We start from the raw sequence: 8911 nt of genomic DNA on the forward strand, positions 1-8911 counted from the left end.
GTGGCTGCGGTTCATATACCTGCTGTGGCATACAGTACATGCCTTGTATTTGCACACCATCTGGTGAAAATCTCCATTTTTTATTTTTCCTAATGCCCTTCTGCCTGATTTCTACACTATGGAGCACTGTTCATTTTTATATTGCTTGTGTCCAATAGTGGCAGTCAGTCAGTGGCAGTCAGCCTCAATCAGTCAGTCTGTGTGTCAATAATGTGTGTTTATGTACAGTATTTTAGCATTGTCTCAGTGATAATGCATAGTGTGTGGATGATGGGTGCACAGTGGATGGCTAAGTGGCCCACTGAGGCTCTGTCACCCAAGGGTCGGCAAAAACCTGGAGCCGGCTCTGCTTTAACCGCTTAAGGACCGGGCCAATTTCGATTTTTACACTTCCGTTTTTTTCCTCCTTGTGCTTAGAAGGCCCTAGCAGTTGCATTTTTTCACCTAGAAACACACATGAGCCCTTATTATTTGTGCCACTAATTTTACTTTGCAATTAAAGGCTGATTTTTTTCATAAAGTACACTGCAAACCAGACAAAAATTTAATGTGTGGATAAATTGAAAAAAAACAAAAACATTCTGTTTATTTGGGGGGTATTTGTTTTCACGCCGTTCACCTTCGGGTAAAACTGACTTGTTATCCATGTTCCACAAGTTGTTACGATTACAACGATATGTAACATGTATAACTTTTATTGTATGTGAACCGCGGCGGTTCAGAGCTCTGAACTCCCCGAGGCGGCCGCAGGGCGTAAATATACGCCCACGGTCATTAAGGGGTCAAAAGACACCTGAAATGATAGTTACAGTTCAGTGCTAGCCATTAGCTGTTGCCCACTTTTGTCTCTATAGAACCTCTTAGTTTGCTGTCTTATGCCTAGAGGGGGTCATACCTTCCTCTCTATTCCTTCTCCCTGTACTAGATATAACATGGTGTATTGGAGTAACACTAGAGCATTATTGGTTCTCCACTTGCATCTATCACCGCACAACTTGTTTGACAAAAATGTGATCTTCTACTATGGTGGACACCAATTTGGTCAAGCATGGAAGAATAGTGTGAGCAATATCCGTAATGTAACACAAATACATTCTGTATATCTCAGCTCTCCAACATAGCTGACAAAGATCACGGTGCATTTAAAGGAATGATGAGGACACATGTCGACTACTTCAGATGTGTCTGAATGCTTCTATTAGATGATAAGCTGAATTATAGTTCTCAAAGTTGACATTCATTACACTTCTGATGTTTGGACACGTTCTTCACATTTGGGAACAATCAAATCTCTAAGTCGATCGAGAGGAAATAGCACTACCAAGCAGAAATGTGCCAAATTACCCAGAAACAATTGAAATAGCTGCCAAGCAGGGCGGCCTGCTGATTTCCAAATAGTGTAGTTAATCTGACACTAAACTATCTTATATTTTGCTTCAATAAATTGCATGTTACTTAGAAACCTACTATTTGTATTCCGAATTTCTATATTTTTGTGCTTACTGTGAGTCTGACGAAAGGTTAAACTCATCTGAAATTCCTGCATAGAGGGAGAAAATGGAGGCAAATGATAGAGGGAGCGTGGTGTGGAATGAGAAGCGTGACCTCATTCCTTACAGGGGACAGGCTAGTTATAGGTGGTCTTATAGAGGGGAGTGGGCTCAAGCTAAAAGACCTGTTCTACTTTGATGCATACAGAAAAACTTTTACTGTACTGTGATCAGTACACAACTGTTTTCACACAGTTTGAAGAGTTAATTTTTCAAAAGGGCCAAGGCAAGTTCCTGGCACATACATTGTACGTATCCATAGGCCACTATTCACCCAATAGAGACCAAATGAGTAGGGACGAGCGGACCTGAATCCCTGTGTTTGGGTCCCCGGCGTTAGAACCTCAACACATTCGCACCAGCAAGGGAGGGGTTAAGTGACCCTCTTCCTTGCTGGAGCAGGCACAGTGTGGAGGTGTTTAATTTTCATACTCACCATGTTAGGAGTAATACATAGAGCAGCGCTCATCCAATATAAGAAATGTATAAACACAGAGTGACCCTCACCCGGTGATTGTGGGTATTACTCGGAACACCCACAACACCTAGAGCCAGGTAGATTCAATGGTTTTGCATCCACAAAGGGAGAGCGCAGGTCCGATGCCCGAGTGTAGGATTCCACACCGGTGACAAGAGCAAGAAGAAAAGAACAAAATGGGAAGGACCGCGCTCAAGATAAACCAAAGTGTCAAGAAAATTACGGAATGCACTTACTTCGTTTGGGGGACAGATAACCAGTATCTCATCCCCCTCCAAGAAAGCCAATAACAAGGAATAATCCCAGTCCCTGCGATCCCACGCCACATAAGCTGTCACCGAGTTGATAGGATAAGGTTTATTTGACAACGCGTTTCAGTGGCATAGCGGCCACCTTTCTCAAGCCAACCATACGCAATAATAAACAGACAATTTATACATGAATAATAACTTACAGATGTCATCCTTACTTTCTCCGGGCACGGGATTGACGCCTCCTCCCCGCGACTTCCGGGAGTGCACGCCACGTGCGTGTCATGCTGGACCGCAATACGTCACAACCGCCGCGCCGCTCGTCACAATGCATCACTGGGCAGCGGACGCGGCCGACGCGACGCCAGGCCCGCACGCACGTCACGTGCGTTCCACCCCGGAACGCAAGGGAGGAAGACCACGTCAAACACAGCGCCCGCAGCATCCAGATGACGTCACTCTAATACATGCGCTTCAACCTGAAACACATATAGAATCAGTATAGATAGGAACATCTAAAACGTACATAACATTAAATTCATAATTAAATTAATAGATGGACATTATATTATCAAAACTTTAAAAACTCTATATATATATATTGCTATAAATTTCTAAAAACTATATCTAATTAAATAAATGTATAATGATATAAAAATAAAAATAATAAATATATATTTAAAAATGGGGCATGATATTATATTGTTTCTAATGCAAAATAAACTCATTCAGTATTCTCACGGGTGTCTAATAAATCTGTTCTACAGATTCGTTGAACCCATTGGGGTGTAAACTGTCTAAATGAAATATCCAGAACATCTCTTTATTGCACAAACTTCCGTATGTTTCTTTGTTAACTTTTTCTAAAGGGGTAACTTTTAATAGAGTGCAATCTCTATTGTGAACCTGTGCAAAGTGTCTAGAGACACTATGCTTCATATGGCCATGTATAATGTTGAAGCGATGATTATTTAGCCTCTGTCTAAGTGGGTTGATCGTCCGACCCACATATCGTAGGCCACACGGACATTCCAACATATATATTAAATATTTTGTTCCACATGTTAAATATTGTTGTAGATGGAACGGTTTTTCTTCATCTTTAATATTTATATATTTAGTTTTATGTGTAATGTGGCTGCAACATTTGCATTGTGGTTTACTACATTTGTATACCCCCACTACTGCTGGTTGGATCATGTTTCTCTTTAAATTCTCAAATCTGGGTACTGACGGGGCTAAAAGGTTCTTCAAGGTTTTATTTCTTCTAAAAATACACGTCGGTTTCTCAGTAATATGGTCTAATAGATACGGATCATTATTCAAAATTTTCCAATTATTTTGTATTATCTTCTTAATTTGATTATGATTAGTATTATAACGGGTAGTGAAAGCCGTTTGGAATCTCCTATCTGGGTCGTTATCATTCTTCTCATTGGGTACCCAACTAGTGGTTTGAGTAAGTGTGGAGACCCTCTGTCTCGCTCCCTTAATCAATGACTCTGGGTAATTCTTCTCTCTAAATCTTTCACTTAGTACTGTGAGTTGTTGTTCACATGTCCGGTTTGTGCTACAATTTCTTCTTATCCGTTTCATTTGGCCAAAAGGTATGTTTTTCTTCCAGCTCTTTAGATGGCAGCTATTGAAGTCTAGGTAGCTATTAGCATCGACTTCCTTAAAGTTTGTAGCTGTTTCAATGGTATCCTTTTCAATATAGATTTTTAGGTCTAGGAAGACAATTTCAGTGTTGCTAATATGACTCGTAAATTCTAGACCCCATTCATTGTTATTAATAGATTCAACAAAAACCTTTAAAGACTCTAAATCCCCTCTCCAGATTAAAATAATGTCATCTATGAAGCGTTTATAAAATACAATATTGGGATTAGACACGGATCTCTCAAAAGCCCACATATACAAGTTGGCATAGCAAGGTGCAAATTTAGTGCCCATGGCTGTACCACAGGTTTGCAAATAAAACTGATTCATTTATGTAAAATAATTATGTTCTAGTACAAATAAAATGGCGTCTAAAATAAACTTCTTTTGTTTCTGTGGCATAAGTGGATCTTCATCTAGGAATGTTTTAATGGCTCCAATTCCTAGGTCATGTGGGATGTTGCTGTATAGCGAGGTGACATCTAATGTGGCCCATAGATAGTCATTCTCCCATTTAATGTCTTTTAAAAGTGAAAGGAGATGGGTGGTATCTCTAAGATAGGCCGGTAAGTTGTTAACAAATCTCTGTAGTTGATGGTCAATATATTCTGATAGGCTTCCAGTGACTGAATCCATGCTGGCAATGATAGGTCGTCCTGGTGGGGCTGTCAAGTTTTTATGGATCTTCGGCAAAAAGTAAAAATAAGGTTTATTGGGGATTAATGTATAGATAAAATTACGTTCCCTTTTTAAGATACATTAGTTTGACAAAGCCTCATCTAAGAGTAATCGAAGTTGATAGTTATATTCTTGAGTTGGATCTGAATCTAGCTTGCAATAATATTTCTGATCTGATAAAATCCTCAATGCTTCATTGTGGTAGTATTCCTGATCCATAATAACAATCCCTCCCCCCTTGTCTGCACTTTTGATTACTATTTCTTTATTTTTCATCAGGTTCTTAAGTGCTGTGTTTTGTGCCGAAGTTAAGTTTTTAGTAAATCTAGTTTTTTCTTTTGTCATATTTTTTAGGTCTGACATGACTTTTTTATAAAATGTTTCAATTATAGGGCCTTTGCTATCAAGGGGGTAGAATGAGGATTTTGGTTTCAATGTGGTGGGTATAGGTTCTTCCATAATTATATCTGTCAATTCATTGATATCCACTATCGGAATTATGTCACTCTCGGAATTGGTTACAATCGGTATTTGTTCAGGATTTTGTACCACTTTTTTCATAGCAAAATGTCTTTGGATGGTTAATTTTCGAATAAAATGGTTGAGATCAACAAAGAGTTCAAATAGATTAGCCCCACTAGTTGGACTAAAAGAAAGTCCTTTATTGAGGACACTAATCTCATGGGGGGTTAATTGTTGTCGTGAAAGGTTAAAGATACCTCCTTGGTGGGGTCTATCCCCCTGCTGATGGATGACTGTGTGGTTAGTTTGAGTTTTTTTAGGCTTCCTTCCTCCTCTACATTTTCTTCTGTTCTTTTTAGTCTTTTTCTGGACAATCCCACTGGACTGTAGAACTGTGTGATCTTCGGTGTTACTAGAAGAGGGGTGGTACATCTCATGTTGACTGTGGGGGTAAGTGTTTCCACTACAGTGAAATTGGTGAGGGGTGGGGTTTTGGGAGGACAGATTTCTGGATCCAGTTGGAAAGAGATGGAGGCTGCTGTCTCTAAAAAAACCTGATTTTTGTCTTCCAAACCAGTTGATGTAACTATTGTAATGGATGGACTGAGTGGGAGACTATGGACCAGATCCCCTCCAGTGGTAGTCAATATAGAAATATTGGGGGGTTCGGTTAGATCCAGCGATGGAATTGGAATATTGTTGGAATAATTGGCTCTGTCTCCATTAATGCAATGGAGTGTTAGCCCCTGGGGGAAGTATAGAGGTGGTAGGTCCGGTAGACGATGGAAATACTACCGCAGTTGTTCCGGATCCGGTGGATCCAATTGGTCTCGATTCTATGGTTGGGGTTCTAATCTGGTTTGTTTTATTTCCATTTTTATGTTTGTGAATAAATTTACTGTTGTAAAACGTCCGGCCTTTAAATAGTTTAGATGGAATGGATTTAGGGGGAATGGATCTCTGAACTACTTCTGCAAAGCTTGGTGGTAGGGAAGTAACTATAGGTATTAGTGGCTGTGGGGGTTGAATAGATGTTTTATTTAACATATGTACCCGTAGAGGAAGGGGTCTATGTGGGATACAGTACCGTCTGGGTTGAAAGTTCTGGGGCGGTCTCTTGGTTATCCCAGAAGTTGGACTATTTAGTATGTGTTTAATATCTCTACACAATTTAGATACTTTCTTATCAAAAAAGTATTTTCCACTCCTATATATGGATTCAATTAAGGATATGTGGTCATCCATACTCACCATGTGATGTCTTCACCAGACCCAGTGAAGTTGGGTTGGCTCTCCTGCAGTGTCCGCTAAGCCAATCAGCGACTGTGGTGATGTCCCACCTCAGCCACTGACTGGCTGAGCAGAGAGTGCAGGAGCCGATACCTGGTGCACATCAAGCTCAATGTGCTGGGTCTGGTGAAGACATCAGATGGTGAGCATTAACCACCAATCCCCCCACCCCACACTGCACCCACCTTAGGAAGGAAAGAGGTAACTTAAATCTTTCCTTGCTGGTATGGGTGCAGTGCAAGTACAGTCCGACCCCCAGGAGATTAAGTGGAGATGCATAATATCCCCACATTAATCCCCTGTGGGCCATACTGTTCTCTACCTGCTGTGCTGAGCCCACTGCGCCCACCCCAGAAAGAAGGGGTTAAATTACTTAACCTGCTCCTTGCTGGGGTGGTCGCAATGCGCTCAGCACAGTATATTAGGCACAGTCTGGCCCCCAGGGGGTTAACCCCTTGGGTGCCAGACTGTGAGCGGTTATCTGTACAGATGCTGCTTACTGTACAAAGCAGAACACCTGTCAAAATGATGGGTGTTCTGCTCCTGCCTTTTTTTGTGTGTGTGTGCCTCTCCACAAATCGGTATCAGTATCCTGAGTACTACTTTGAATTCGGTGGACTATGTCAATGACCAGCGGATATTTCTTTTTAATAAAATGGTCAACAAGGGGTGTTTTTATTTCAGTAATAAGAAAAAAAAATTGTAATGCCTACAATTGTGTATTTATTTATTTTTTTTATTTTTTTTATAAATAATAACACAGATGCAGGTAAGGCTAGGTTCACACTGCGTTTTCAGCATCCGTTTAACGGATCCGTTTTTTTTAACGTCCAGAAAAATAGGGTCAGCAACGTTTTTTGGTCCGTTTTGGTCCGCCCAAAAAAACGGATCCGTTTTTTTTTATAATGGAAGTCAATGGAAAAACGGATGCACACAAATGAATCCGTTTTTTGCAATCCGTTTTTCATGCGTTTTTTGCAAAAAACGGATGCGTTAAACGGATGCTGAAAACGCAGTGTGAACCTAGCCTAAGGCCCTAAAAATATTTTAACTCCCGGGAACCCCCTTATTTCATTCCTGCCTCAAAAAAGCTTAGTATCCGAGTAGATAAATGACATCACTGAACAGGCTAAAATCAGTTTGTGTTCCTCCTGTAAAAGTGACAGGTCTTGTAGATAAAGTGTTCTGGGAAACCCCTGGTGAGGGCTGAAGGAACCCTAGGGATGTGAAGCACTGATTTGGGGCACGATGAGTAGGCCCTGTTCATAGAGAGAAACAGGGATTGGCACGACTTTTGTGTAGTGAATACATTGTCATTTTAAGAGGTCACATCTTTTGGCCTTCTTACAATATACAGTATTCACACAATAAACAATATGTGGCATTGAGTATTATATGTGGCCGTAGTTACTGAGGGAGTGAGGAGCTAAAAATAAACAAATCTTCAAGACAGTCTGGAATGCAGAAGAAGAAAATGGCAGATAACATCAACAATCAGAGAAGACGTCAATCTTGAGTCCGCAGTGCTGGATTCACTTTATGCTCTGCTGTAAGACAATAGGAGGGATAACAACTCTCAGCAGTATACCATGTAATTTCACATGGTATAACTTCTGTGATAGAGGTTATCATCACTGAAGAGGGGCCAGGTGGCTCAGAGTCCCTACTCCCTCACATTTGAACTTGTTCCTGCACCTTGACTTAAAGGGATACTCGGGCATCAATCTTTTTCTTTCAAATCAGCTGGTTTCAGAAAGTTATATAGATCTTTAATTTACTTCTATTTAAAAATCTCTAGTCTTCCTGTACTTATCAGCAGCTGTATATCCTGCAGGAAGTAGTGTTTTGTTTTCAGTCTGACACCTCTGTCCATGTCAGCAACTGCCCAGAGCAGTAGGAGTTTTCTATGGGGATTTGCTACTGCTCTGAACAGCTCCTGACATGAACAGAGGTGGCAGCAGAGAGCACTGTGTCAGCCTGAAAAGAAAACCCCATTTCCTGCAGGACATACGGCAACTGATAAGTATGGGAAGACTGGAGATTTTTAAATAGAAGTAAATTACAAATCTATATAACCGGTCTCAGAAAAGATCATCCCAGCAGTACCGGCTGGATGATCTTTAGCGTCATAGAGTTCTGATGTGGGCGCATCCATGCACGCCCACATCAGAACTCCACACTGCACACTATGGAGCATGTGGCCCTGGTTGCCCCCCATATTTTCAAAGGCAGGAGCCCAATGCTGCAAGGTAACAGTATTCCGGTATTCAAATTGGAGTCTGTTTCCTTGCAGCAGACTTTTAATATTGTGATGCCTTCCTCTGGATGATATTTCCAGAATTTCACATTCAGCTACATAACCTTCTTTATCTATAACGGGATCCTAGAGGCTGTATTGGCAACCCAAGATTTCTGACAATCTAGTAAATCGAATAGGAAAAGTTATGTGTCAGGTATAATATACAATAGAAACTGTTCAATATCCATTGCAGGGCACTTGGCTATAGGATTTCGAGCCGCCTTAAAGCATGATCTGAAAGCCT

This window comes from Dendropsophus ebraccatus, chromosome 11 (genome assembly GCF_027789765.1).
Source record: "Dendropsophus ebraccatus isolate aDenEbr1 chromosome 11, aDenEbr1.pat, whole genome shotgun sequence".
Taxonomy (NCBI): Eukaryota; Metazoa; Chordata; class Amphibia; order Anura; family Hylidae; genus Dendropsophus; species Dendropsophus ebraccatus.